Source organism: Hibiscus syriacus, unplaced genomic scaffold (assembly GCF_006381635.1).
Source record: "Hibiscus syriacus cultivar Baekdansim isolate YM2019G1 unplaced genomic scaffold, ASM638163v2 tig00111402_pilon, whole genome shotgun sequence".
Classification (NCBI taxonomy): Eukaryota; Viridiplantae; Streptophyta; class Magnoliopsida; order Malvales; family Malvaceae; genus Hibiscus; species Hibiscus syriacus.
Genome location: NW_024063082.1, coordinates 250,001 through 265,103, shown reverse-complemented (window position 1 = coordinate 265,103; position 15,103 = coordinate 250,001). Strand labels below are relative to the sequence as shown.

At 30.4% G+C, this 15,103-nt stretch overlaps 1 pseudogene; it reads left to right on the top strand.

Annotated features, from left to right (window-relative positions):
* Nucleotides 1-12,085: 12,085 nt before the first annotated feature.
* LOC120161873 overlaps nucleotides 12,086-15,103 on the top strand; it is a 3,398-nt pseudogene continuing 380 nt past the window's right edge.

Below are 15,103 nucleotides of genomic sequence, written 5' to 3'. Positions count from 1 at the left end.
AGAAGGTCTAGTCAACGCTTCTAGAAGAACGAATTGGTATTCCGCATTTTTGAAATTCGAATTCAAGTTAATCTCTTGTTTTTTTGGATTTTAGTTTAAATATTTTTAAGAATTGTCTTTAGGAATTATCTCTTATTTTTAGGAATTATATTTTCTTTGTTTTTAGAATTTTTGAAGGCTATAAATATCCTCTCAGGGTAAATCTAAAACACATTCAGAATTCATTTTTCTTTTTTGCTTTGGGTTTTATAAAAATTTTCTTTTCTTTTTCAAAATTTTCTTTATTTTTATTTTTATTTTTAAAGATGCTAATTATAATTGTCATACTTAGTTATTTTATCCATAAGTCAAGGGCTAAAGCGATGACTTAATTCTTATTTTGATGATTGAAAAGTATTTAAAATACCTTCGGGTTATTTTCTTAATTTTCAGGAGAAATAAGATAATTAATTGACCTATCCTTTAAAATCAAAACACTTTTAAATCAAAAAGAGTTCGTTGGTTTGGATGTTGTTATGGTTTATAGTTGGGAGGAAGAATCGACTGATAGCAAGTTCGACTTCCTGTGAACACACTTAGCGGCGGTCCGTTAATGGGAATCGAGATTGTGCTCGATTCTCATTGAGACAACATAGTTCGAGTCGGGTTTTTCCAAAACTTTTAAAATTTAGTTGGTGTTGACGACGATAGTTTTAGTTAGTCCGCATAAGGATTGTAATTCAATGATAGCTTTTGGATTTTCGGTTTACAAGAGAGAAAAATAAGTTACAAAGATTGAGCCATGTAGACTGTAACCGACAGATATAGAATTGAGGCAAAGATGAAGTCTGAGGTTGTTTTTCTCAATTTATTTTAAATTTATTTATTTACTTTATCTTTATCCCCAATTATTTTTAAAACAATTTAATTCTCTTTTTTTCTCTCATCCCTATCTTATCTTCCTTTTATACAAATCTCTATCATTTTTTCAGTTTTATCCAGATTCAAAATCAAAAAGTCCACAACTTTAGAAACTCCAAAGTCCTAATGGACCGACATTGCTTCTCTTCACTACTTTTTCCTTTTATTTATTTATTTATTTATTTATTTTGAGAAGAAATAATTATTTAGCAGTAATACATCTCTCAAAAAACTTTTTTTTAACAGAGATGCTTTCACAAGCCAAAAACCTATGAAATTTATTGTTCGAAAGTGGGAGAGAATCAGATTGCCTGTGGAAATGTTTTGAGTTTGTATTGTTTATGATTCTTCTCTTTTGAGTTGAGCAATGAAAAGGGAAAATTAAGGACGTACTTAGTAAAGACCGAATGGAGGAGATTGGTGACATTGATTGAACAGTGCCTACCTGAGAATCAATCAAAGGTTGAAGGCCTTTTCATATTAGAACAAGTAAAAATATAAAAATCCTATATATATATATATATTCTATGAACATGTACAGTGCTTCTAGGGGATCACGTGGATGTATGTACGGTAATGATATGTTACATGAATTTGATTTATTGATACCTCCTAATTAGCCGGCGAGCAAGATTTTAATTTCCGCTATAGATGGATTAGCATAGTCTCTAGTGTTTGCTGAAATGAAAGAATCTGCACTGTTTACTCTACAGTACAAGAATTCACCAAGCCTGTAAGCTTTATATGTAAAACACAGCAAGTATTATATTGGATAAACGAGGGGCTCATAGCTCATTACCTGATATATCATGCAAATACTTCCAAAATGTGAGACTCTGATCTGATTAAACAATGCAGACAGTGATGGACGGAGAGATGGTCGGGATGGTTTTCTCCATGAAAATTTTAAATTTTACATGTATTTTAGATATTTTTTATATTTTTTATTAATAATTTATTTTTATCATTTAAAATTTTATAAGATTATCTTTTCAAAATATTATAAGTTTACCCCTAACATAAAATTTTACTTCCGTCGTAAAAGAATTGCCAAAGAGAAACCAAATATATATCTGCCTAGGACCTAGCAAGACTGGTCTGCTATATGCTTCAACTTTCTCAGGTTACAAATAATTAATTAAGATTTTCTTCTGATTATTATCCATTTTAATATCACACTACAGCTGGTATAATACATGTATATATAAAAAAAGTGTGAGTAATAATTAATTAATTAAAAAAGTGTAAGATAAAGTAATTGCAGAAATCAAAAGAAAGGAGAAAAGTAATGCCTGGAGGAGGCAAGAACCATTGTAGAGTAGTAGTAGAATGTATAGAGTGGGGCACAATTGAATGAGAATCGAAGGGTTCAAGTAGATGTGTTGCGCCTTGTCCAAGCAGACAGCACAGACACTGAACCATCAATTATATTAAAAGGTCCCCAAAAGGGATCCCAAGGGAAAGCAAAGCACACACCTCCACTTGCTTTTCTTTTAATGGTCACCATTCCATGCATACAGCTGTACCAGGAAGCAAACAAACAAAAGCATATGTATGTATGCTAATGCATACATTTATGTAATATGTATCTCATGCATGAACATCAATTGCCTTTATTTCTAATATTTGTCATTGGTAGTCAGTAGGTGTGTAAACAGGCACCACAGAAGATTTTATGTTAGGAGATGCGAACTTATAAAATTTTAGGAGAAAAAACATATTTTTAATAAAAAATACAAAGAAAATATCTAAAATATATGTGAATTTGAAAATTTTAGGGGGCGGTCTAGGTGTGTAAAAGAATTAAATTTAAACAAATAAGATTGTGTTGTTTTGTTTATTTTTGAATATGTTTACGTCTGATTCATATTTGTTTAGATTTTTAATATTTTGTTCGTTTATTTATTTTAGAAAATATTCATATTTGGTTTGTTTAATGTTATTGAATATGCTCGTTTAATTTGTTTAATGTTAGGCAACAAACACTCCTTTTATCCTTTAATTTACAACCCAAATAAAAATGGTGAAATTATGCACTAATCTTTAAGCCCCTTAGGCTTCACGGTTTGAACTCCAAAGTTCATCCCCCGTTCAGTTTAATCCATACATTTATCAATATTTTAAATGAAAAAAATAAAAGAAAAAGGAGAACTAAGTAAATGAGTTTTCATACGAGCATGACACATAAACGGACCGAACACATCTCTGTTCGTGTTCGTTCTATTAATTAAACATAAAAAATTAGTTTATACTAGTATACATTACCATTTGCATGTGTGATATGGATATGGAAACCTACATCAGATGAGATATTTTTCATTTAAGTAATGTTATATTAGTACTTAAGGAAACACGTGATGAAACGTATTAGCTTTTTTTTTTTAATTGAAAACGTATTAGCTTTTCGGTAAAGCGTATTGTATTCTTTTCAGAGCAGTTCTACTTAATAAACAAAACTGAAGAAAGTGGTGTCATAAATAGCAATATTCGTTTCTGGAAGACAAATGGAGGCCAATCAACCCTATTGGCAAAGTGCAAAGAGCCCAACAGATTCTAAAGTCGATGCATTTCGCTACAAGGAATTGGCTTCAAGGCTGGATGCCAATGCACATTCTTTTCAGGTGATTTTAGGGAGGCCCCTCGCCGTTGGTTTTTTTCGAGTGGTTGACAGTTTTGCACCAATCTATTATTGTACGGCTTCTATTTTTTTATTTATTTAACTTCCAATATTTTGATCCAAAATTGAGATTTTGGTAGTTGGCTAAATACATGATTAAATCGTGTTAATTATTTCTATTAATTTCCAAACTGGTATCATTTGAAAAGATTTTGGGAATATATATATGTATATATTTTTGACCATCGAAAGATTATATTTGTAGTAGAACACAATGGAACTAAAACCTAAAAGGAATAAAGAACAGGGAAAAGGACGTGACTCGTGATACCTGAAATGTTTAGTTAAATTAAGGCTAAATTGTTGTTTTGGTCCCTCTACATGCTAAAATTTGGAATTTAACCTTTGTATTTTAAGAGGTGATTTCAAGAAAAATCCATGTTACCACTGCTACTTTGTTATATCTTGACTCAAATTCCAACCGATAATTAAGTTAAATTTTATTATAATTCTAGCGATTGAAGATTACCTTACGATTAAGTTATTTAGATGATAAATAAAAAAAGTTTATTTATATGAGAATTGATCTATAAATACAAATATAGAGTAGATCTTAACCATAAGGATTATGAGCGAGAATTATGTTTGGAGTGGTTTAATATGTTTTTATTTTCATATATTTTATACATAAATTTTTGTAAAGAGATTGGAAAAGGATTTTGGATACACTTGATTTATATATATATATATAATATATATATATATATATATCATTTTAAAAATAATAATTTTATGTATTTATACTCCTTATAATCTTTATGTTTATAATTGATTTATTTATTTATTTCACCCATGAGTAGACAAATCTAAATCAAATTAAATCTTATATTAATCTTATATTGTTTACTTTTTTTTCTAAATTTCTAACAAACTTAATAGTTAATGGTAAATGAAATGATAAAAAGAAGAAAAATCAAGTCATACCAAATTAAAGTAAATAAATCAAATCCCAAATTTGAATATGGTAGAGGATCAAAACCAAAATATGACCTTAAATTAAAGCATGAACGATGAGAAGTGAAATGAAAACCGAAAAGCTAATTGATATATGTATATATACATGATGTAGTACAATAATTAGTGTTAGGAGCAAGCCACAACCCCTGTTCGTGGAGATTTGTCAGATTCCACGACATGCATGCAGGAGGAGGTGCCCATTGTTTTATAGATGCTGTGCTCTCATCAAAGCTTCACCAATTAAAACCTGAAAGAAAAATCTTGCATTCGTAGCTTTTTCCTCAATTTCAAACCATGATAATGATATCAATGACTGTATCTGACTGATCCTGGTAGAAATTGCCATTTGATTCCAGGTTTAAGGAACTCAACACTCATCACTATCAGAAAGCTACCAGCAGGTATACTGATAAGGTACCTAGACTAGAGAACACCATGTTTACTTAACATTTCCACTTATTGAAGCCAAATGGATTTAGTAGGGAAGGAGAATAAATGATTCTCAATTCGTTCAGTCTTTCTCAAGAAGCTTTATAATGATCTTTCGATCTTATTCGAGAGACTTTATAGTGATCATTCGATTTTGCTCGAACAACTTTATAACCTTTAGTGTTGGTATCGAACTAATATAACTTCTTATAGTTATAAGTTTACAGAGTCAGTGAATATGGTCAATGGCATAAAAATTGACTATAAAACTGCAGCTTCCCGATAGAGACGGTAGATATTCGAGGTATAACAAGCTCTAAATTGAGCTTGCTGGATACTGGATATAGGCGTATTGTATATGCATTTGGTGTCAGAAGGAAACAATCAGACAAAGAAACTATATGAAGAAGAGCAGTTTCTGATATAAGAATCCAGATGATGTTTATTTCTCATTCACAAACTATTAACAACTGATATAACAATTGGGTGTCTCACAGACAAGAAAGAAAGAAAGATGATTGGGAGGGAAACTAGCTATAGAAGAAATAAAAAGTGTTGGACATGAGAGCGCAGTCAGGGGCATGGCGGCCTTCGTTTTTTCAGCCAGCTTGCTGATGGTGAATCGCCTCGGAAACACGCGTTGCATGGAAATTAGCGATGAAAGCCGAAGCTTTCTTGTCGATACCAGGCTCTGCAACCACCCGGAGAGTATTGTCTTCTTCGCTCGGATACACTTTTCTGGTGCCCCAAACATCTTCACCACCCGAAAAGTAGTCTTGTTCTCTACGACCCTTCTTTGCTTTGAAGAAACTGAAGAAGGAGAAGGCCTTCTTGTGCTTGCTCCCCGCCATATCTATCTGTTTATCTTTCCTTCCTTTTTGTTTCGAGTCGCTGAGTCTGAACGAGCTACCACACTGCGAGTTAGGGGGATGAGTTTTGCAATGCAGTACGAGAGGTTTGGGTTTGAGGGCTGTCCTTTTATAGGGGGTACCCTGTATTGGCAAAGGGAATGGAGGATTATGATGATGACACGTGTAGGGTAGGATGGAAATGGGGTTGTGGGTGTTATACTTTCAAAACCCAATCCATGTGTTGTGGTCCGTTGCTTGGTTTGTTTGACTAAAAGAAAAGCAATGGTTGGGAGAGAAGCACCCTATTTCTTGGGTCTTTGCCTGTATTTGTTCCATACCATGCCATTTTCAACAGCTGAGAATTAAAATGAATGTCAACTTGCCATACTGTGTGTGTAACTGTAGAACTATTCACCTTAGTTTACCTTCTAATCCATTTGTTTTTTGGGTGATTAGTATAATAATAATTGGTACCACAAAAGCATCTTCTCAACTTACTGATTTGTTTATACAAATTGTCAATTAGATTGGTTTTAAGTTGAATGAATTTGGATGGATTAAATTTGGGTTTTGAGATCTTTTAATCATTTCGAATTGAGTTTAAGTTTATTTGAAGCTAAAATTATTGGAAGAAAGTAAATTTGTTCAATTTTAAAACTAATATTTGATTTAAAAGGTATTTAAATTAAAAGAAATGAGATTTTAGAAGTATTTATGGATCAAGCTTAGTTTATATGTCACGAGTCGTGAATTAAGGGTCTGAGACTCGTGCAAGATTAAACGTCCAAAGAATATCGAACATCATGTCACAACCAAAATACCCTCCCAAGATGAGTTACAGTTCCTACTGTTCGATAAACTTGAATCATTACAATCAAATAAAAGTAAGTCTAATGTGATTATGATTCAAGAGTCCAAAATAAAATTCAAGATGTATTAGGACGTTGTCTTGTGGGTAAAACTTACTTTGAATTGTATTACGACTTTACATGTAAATGCTAATTAAAAGAGTAAGCAAAGTTCAAGTATAAAAGGGACTTTAGTGTAAGTAGAGGCACACTTTAACTTGATTGTCATCAGAAATTTTATAAATAAATAAAATCAACACGAGCATTGGGATTCAAACTCTCTCTTGTCGTTTTTTTCCTCAAATGTTCTTTTACTTTACTTATACCAATTCAAATCCATCCTATTCTTCTCAAGTTAAAGTGTCCTTTCATGATCATGATCATGATCATCAAAAAAATAAAGGTTAATTTAAATTTCAGTGCCTAAAACTACAGAATTACTAGATTCAAACCCAACTCTCTAACATATATATATATATAAACATTTTATATTTATTCAAACTTAATTTAAATTTCAATCGCAAAATTGATCTAAATCTACCTATATTTATTAACAATTAGTCCAAATCAAGTTATGAATATAAGATAGGTCAGATTTGGGTTCACCTGGTTGGAGTTTTTAGTTTATTAAAATTCAGAGTTCTAGGCATATGGGAGGTTAATGTTCGGCCTTCCTTTCATAACCATACATTTGGGCCTCATACAGCAGCGATCTGTCAAATTCGGGTCCAACAGAGTAGAGCCCAAACACGTATGACGACGATGTTTAAGCTCATTTAGCTATCAAATCAAATACTAAATTTATTGAGTGATTTTAATAATTAAAAAAGGTTTTATTCTCTTTTGATGTATTGATTTGAGTAATTACGTTTGCATGGTGTGTTAATAATTAAAAAAAAATTATGAATATATATTGTTTTATAATTATCTAAAACTATTAGAAAAAAAAAATAAAGAAATCAAATCGAGTACCTGCTTTCCTAATTCGTTGCTCTCTCTCCATTTGCTCCGGTATTACCTTTTCTTTTTCTTTTGGCATGTTTGTGACGTGTAATAGTTTGCACAATCCTTGAAAAGATTGTTTTGACAATGATGGCCAAAATGCTACATTTTGATGTATTTTTGTGTTGTCTACTAGAAAATTTATGTGGAGAAGTATGTTGTTTTGTGGAACAAAAAGATGATCAATTATAAGAAATTGATTTTTCTATCCAAATTTGTTGGGCATATATAATAGTAACCAGAGTCTGCTTAGTAAGACAAGTATTACATGCTCCCATTTAAGGTTTCGTCTTATATCTTCAAAAAATAATAAAACAAAGTGTTTGACGATATTATAAGTTAGTGATTGTTCATTACTTATGTTTAATAAAATAATAAAAATAATATATTTGATGAAATTTAATTATGTTTATATAGTTTATTAATAAAAATTTAAATTAATGTTTTAAAATAATGAAACATAATGTTTTAAAATAATGAAACATACTTTCAAATTATTTTAAAATTTTTTGTTCGGGATGGAATGTAATGGAATGCAATGCGTAAATGGAATACTTAGCGCGGTGATCTCTTTAATTTTTCTTTTGGGTTAATAAACCTTTTGGTACTTAACTTTTGTACCCAATTTTCGTTGGTACAATTAGGCATCTAACTTTTTTTATTGGTGTAATTAGGTAGCTAACTCTTATTTTGTGGTGCAATTTGGCATCCAACTTTTCTATTTTGGTGTTATTAGGTACGTAGCATTTGTAATTAAAAACATGTTAGGTGCTTAATTGCACTAGCCTTTTTTTTGTGTGCCTAACTTTTTTCTAAGTATGAACCTAACTTTCTTTTGACTGCAGTTAGATACCTAATTTTTATTTTTGCAATTAGATATTTAATATATATATATATATTTAAAAAATTATATGTATTCATAATTAAAATGTTGATATTTATCTTTTCAATCTATAATATATAATAACTCATTAATTAAGCAGAGTTAAAATTATAAGTATGAATTAATTGAAATTCAACAAGTGTAATTTAAAATTTGTTAAGTATCAGATTGTACTAAAAAAAAGTTAAAGGTGTAACTAGATAACCAAAAAGTTAGAGGTGTAATTAGATGACCAACTTTTTTTTTGGTGTAATTATTTTTTATATATTATATATTTAAAAATTTAGCATCTATTTAGTTATCTAATGGCAAAAGAAAAACATGAGTACCACATTGCACATCAATATAATGTTAAATTAGGTAAAAAAAAGTATATCAGCCTTTAAAAAATGTTAGATACTTAAGTACACTATAAAAAAATTAAGCATCTATTTCTTACACAATTAAGTATTTAGTTTTTTGGGTAGAATTAAATATCTAATATTTCTTTTAAAGTACACATATTCATATTATTAAACATATATAATAAAAATATCAAATACTTAATTGCAATAAGAAATTAAGTTAGGTACTTATTTTTTATATAATTAGATATTTTTTTGAATAAATGTATTTAGATACCGCAATCTTTATTTTTTTGTGAAATTAAATAATTATATTTTAAATTACAAATAATTACCTAAAGTATATCATCATTTTCATTTAGATATTTAAAGCCTCTCATTTGTTTTGTCTGTTTTCTTGTTGTTTTGATATCTACGAATCTTGTTTTTGCTTGTTTCATTTCTGCTTTTCAATTTGTGTGTAAGAGGGGTTCTAGGTTTTATATTTGATCAGTTTTTTATTTTCAATAAAAGCTTCAAAACGTCGTTTATTCAAAAAAAATAAAGCATTTAAAGTAAATTTTAGTTAAAAAAGTATTTAAATTTATCTTTCAGTCAAATTAGACACCTAAAATATTTTTTAATCAAAATCAGTACTTAAAATATTCAATTTCTTTTATCTAAGTAATAAAGTATTCAAATATTTTATTTCCCGTATAAGCTTTTTAAGAACTTAGATTAAAATAATGAATATTTTAACTAAATATATATATATATATATATATATATATATTTAAATATATCTAAGTATATATTTTAGGTACATATTTTGTTTGTAAAGATAATTTAAGTACTTATTTTAATAAAGAATACTTTAAATATATAAATAGAAAATAATATACTTTAAATACTTACGTATAATATAAAGTTTTTTTTAATTATGTGTTGTTGCTAAAATTTTAATAACTGAATCTATAATATATATAACATATTAGGGTGTTTTTGGTTGGGGGAATGTGAGATTCCTATGAGAATGAAATCCATATTCCCCCGTTTGGTTGGCTGGGAATGTCTTTCTCGGTAATCTTACATTACCAATAGTTGATTTTTTGGGGTATATTACCGGTAATGTCATTACCTCTCATTCCTTAGGTATTGTTGGATTATTAACGTTTTGGACTAAAATGCTCTTATTTTTTAAAAAAAAAAGTATAATTTATTCTGTCATTGAATAATAAAAATTCTACGAATGTTAAATTACAAATTTATCCTTAAACTATTTTAGATTTACAAAAAAATCTATAATTAAAATTTTATATGAAGTTCAGGGGTTAAAATAAAATTTTACCCTTTCATTAAACCTTTTTATATTTTCAATTTTGTAAAAAAAATTATATAAATTTTATGAATTTTATTTTTTTAAAGAAAATATATAAATATTTTTCAACTTGTTAAAGAAACAAATATATAATAAGGATAATTTGGTTAAATATACACTCTAATAATCTTTTATTCCTTTAACCAAACACGGTAATTTTAAATTTATGCTAAACCAACCAAACACAAAATACAACATTCCCAGTAATCTTATTCCCTGGTAATCTTTTATTCCCACTGGTAATCTTTTATTCTCACTGGTAATCTTACATTTCGTGAACCAAACACACCCTTAGTCCTTTATTCAAATAATATTAAATTTATAATTAAACATGTCTAACTAAAACATTTAGGTGTGTTTGTTTTTATTGTGTAAGGTCTGCAAAGCTCTTATGTCTGCGCCGCGCAGACCACGCACAAACATTAGGCTTCGCAGACCGTTTGTTTTTTAAAAGATAGAAGTTCTTCTAACGTATGTGCGGCGCAGACGTGGTCTTATGTCTGTAAACGTCTTCTAACCTGTTCAAAGAGGTTTTATATTTGATTTTAATTTTAATATTAATTTTTTAAATAAATTAAATATTAATTTTTTAATATTATATTATAGATATTATTTTTAATATTAAATCTTTAAATAAATTAAATATTAATTTTTAATATTATATTATATATATATAATTTTATATCATATAAATTATTTTATATATTATTAAAATTTATATTTATTTTAATTATTTTGATTTAAGTTTAAATATAATATTTTTTGGATTTGTTATTTTTAAATTATATTTAATTTTTTTATACAAAATGTAAGTATTTAAACCACATTGCTTAATAAAAAATGATTACATTGTTTGATAATTAAGATTTTAAAATATAAAAAATTATAAATTATGTTTTTAAAATTTTAAAATATAATAACAATTAAATAAAAAATAATCATAAAATAATTTGATAAATTAAAAAATATTTTCTAAAAATATCATATAATTATAAAAATAAATTATGAATATATATTTAAAAAAATTAAAAGTATTACATAATTGTTTATTTAAAAAAATCATATAATTTAATGAATATTTATAAATTTTATTCTATAAAACTTATAAAACTAATAATATATGTGATTATGTGAGACTTATAATAGAATTAATAAGGTGGTGTTTGTTTTTCTAAAAAAATTATTATATTTTAGTTGTATGAATTATTTAAATTTCAGTATTGTAAAACTAAAATGATTTAAATCTTAGTATTGCAAAACTCTTTTAAGTTTAAAAAATTAGTTTATTTATATTTCAGTTTATTTTAGCAGTCTGCAGACGTTAAAAAACAAACAGTCTTCTTCTTGCAGACTGTAAACTTTTGGTCCACCTCTTCTTCTGCAAATATGATCCACAAACTACAGACATTTTACCTCTACAAAACAAACACCACATTATAAACCTATTTAGATACCTAATGGCAAAATGAGGTTAGACAACATTATATATAAAAATATTTTATTAACCCTGTATCTACGACATCAAGATCTACTTGGAGTTTACCGTCTTCCTATCCACTCTTCCGCTTTCTCTATCATCCTCTGGCAAATATTGTCTCTCTGTACCGTTTGAAGGACTTAATTGATTCAAATCGATTATTTCATTTACGGGGGGGGGGGGGGAACCCTAATTATTGGGGATTTTGAGAATCCTATTCCTCACAATTCAAGGTAAGCGCTTTCTAACTTCTTTCCAATATTTACGTATTTTCTCCTGTTAGGATTTCTTTAATTCATTCCCTTTTGTGCATGAAGATACATCCCTGCCACTTCAAAACAACAAAAGAAAACATTTGATTCCAGTTTTTTTGCCCCAATTCTAAACTAAGACTTCCGATTTCTGACCTATGTTTTTTCTTCTTCTTTGCAATACTGTTCTGTTCGTTCACGAGTTCACGCTCTGTTTGGTTATGAAGATAACCTGAATTTGCAAAATTAGGGGGAAAACAAAATATTTGATTTCCTTTTCTAATCCACATATATACAAGTCAACAAGTAAGTCGAAATATCACCATAATCTATTACTGATAACTTATTTCCTTCCTTTTCCGTTTAACGATAAAATAGATAAATTTGTTTTTTTTCCTAGCTTGTCTACATTATCCAAACTGACCCTTCTTCGCCATTTGTAGGTCAGCATTTGATCACTGAACTCGACATGATTATCACTTTTCCTATGACTACATATTAAGATTTATAGCTATATCATTAAAACCTATTGTTTTGTTTTGTTTTGTTTTGCTTGATTTGTTTTATGGACTGTCCTGAGCATTTTTCCATTTTTTCAAATGATTTGCAGGTCATGGCTACAAAAAAGCTAATAGCAATTTGCCAATCTGGTGGTGAATTTGTGACCGAAAAGGATGGCTCATTGTCTTATAGAGGTGGGGATGCTCGTGCAATAGACGTTGATGATCAAACAAAGTTCGGTGACTTCAAGTCGGATGTAGCGGAAATGTTTAATTGTAGAATGACTACTATGTCTATCAAATACTTCGTCCCTGGTAATAGAAAGACTCTCATTACTGTTGCCAATGACAAGGATTTAAAGAGAATGATAAAATTTCATGCGGATTCTATAACTGCTGATGTGTATATCATAACGGAAGGCATTGTTGCTCCCTAAAATTCTAACATGCCAGTCAGTGGGTAGTTTTATTCGTTTCTAACCTAAAGCTTCGTTGTAACTCTTGATATATTAACTTAATGCCAAGAGTGTTTTTCTCTCCCTTTTTTACAGGTCAAGTAGAACAACATTGTCTGAAAAAGTGCCTCCACTTGATCCACCTCTGGGTGTTGTGGATGATACCACTAAACCCAGTATTCCTCTCGAGCCCTCTCTTGATATTGTTGATGACACCAACCATATTGACGTAGACGTTGATTTGCCACCTGATATTGCATCTATTCTTCCCATTTCTGTTATTCCTTATGAGAAGCATTCTAAAGGTACTGAACAATGGCAGAACACAATTACAGGGGTGGGGCAAAGATTCAATGGTGTTGCTGAATTTCGTGAGTCACTTCGTAATTATGCCATTGCACATCGGTTTGCATTTAAGTATAAAAAGAATGATAGTCGTCGTGTGGCTGTTAAGTGCAAAATAGAAGGTTGCCCATGGAGAATTCATGCATCAAGGTTATCAACCACTCAGCTTATAAGTATCAAGAAGATGAATCCAACACATACTTGTGGAGGGCCTGCCTTGACAGGTGGGTATCAAGCAACTAGCAGTTGGGTAACTAGTATAATTAAGGAGAAGTTGAAATTTTTTCCAGATTACAAACCCAAAGACATTGTTGCTACATTCACAACTAAGGAAGACTCAAGTTTCCATCGCCTCTTTATCTCATTCCATGCCTCTTTGAGTGGTTTTGTACAAGGTTGCAGGCCTCTCCTTTTCCTTGATAGCATACCCTTGAAGTCCAAATATCAAGGAATGTTGTTGATAGCAACTGCTGCAGATGGAGATGATGGTGTATTTCCTGTTGCTTTTTCTGTTGTGGATGCAGAAACCAATGATAACTGGCATTGGTTTTTGTTCCAACTCAAATCAGCCATGTCAACATCTTGTCCTCTAACATTTGTTGCAGACAGACAGAAGGGGTTGCAGGAGTCGATCTCTGAAATTTTCGAGGGTTTGTATCATGGTTATTGTCTGCGCTACTTAACTGAGGAACTCGTTAGAGACTTGAAAGACCAATTTTCTCATGAGGTTAAACGTATCATGATTGAAGACCTTTATCGTGCAGCTTCTGCACCTAAACCCGAAGATTTTCATGCATGTGTTGAGAGCATCAAAATAATTTCACAGGAAGCTTACAATTGGGTCATGCAAACTGGGCCCCATAATTGGGAAAATTCATTTGTCCAGGGTGCTAGATATAACCATATGACATCAAACTTTGGTGAACTCTTTTACAGTTGGGCATCAGATGCACATGAATTACCTATTACACAGCTGGTTGATGTCATACGGGGGAAGATTATGGAGTTAATTTATACCCGGAGGGCTGATTCTGATCATTGGTTAACAAGGCTGACCCCATCCATGGAGGGAAAACTGGAAAAGGAGAGCTTGAAGGTCCGTTCCTTTCAAGTGCTCCTGTCTACTGGTAGCATTTTTAAGGTTCAAGGTGAGTCCACCGAAGAGGTTGTTGACATGGATCGATGGGATTGTAGTTGTAAAGGTTGGCTACTTACCGGTCTACCATGCTATTTCTGTTATCAGTTGCATTGGGCAAAGCTCTTATGATTATTAGATACTTTACAACTGAGAGCTACAGATTGACTTATGCAGAATCTGTCCAACCCATTCCAGATGTGGACAGTCCTTTGCAGAATGATTCTTCACAAGCTCTAGTAACCCCACCACCACGTAGTCTGCCAGGTCAGCCTACCACAAAGAAAGTAGGATCACAGGATGTAATGAAGCGGCAATTGCAATGCAGTAGATGCAAGGGTTTTGGGCACAACAAGGCCACTCGCAAAGAGATCTTGTAAAGTGTTGTATACTGTTAGTATTTGCTCCTTTCTCGTGTAAATCTTGCACCAGTATTCTCTGAATACGTCAATATAATGGCATTGCTTTATACCATCCATATTTGATCGAAGACTGATTCATTGAGATAGCCTATTTTTAATAGCCAGCTTGTGTGTGTAGCATTTTATGTGCATTTTTGCTTGCAGTTTTTAGAAGTTTGTCTATTTTGTTTTTGCATAATGCATGCTTATAATATGTGTCTTGCACCAGAACCTACAAGTTTTCCTTGGGCTTCAATGTCCCAATTGGCGAATATTCTGCAGTTTTCACCT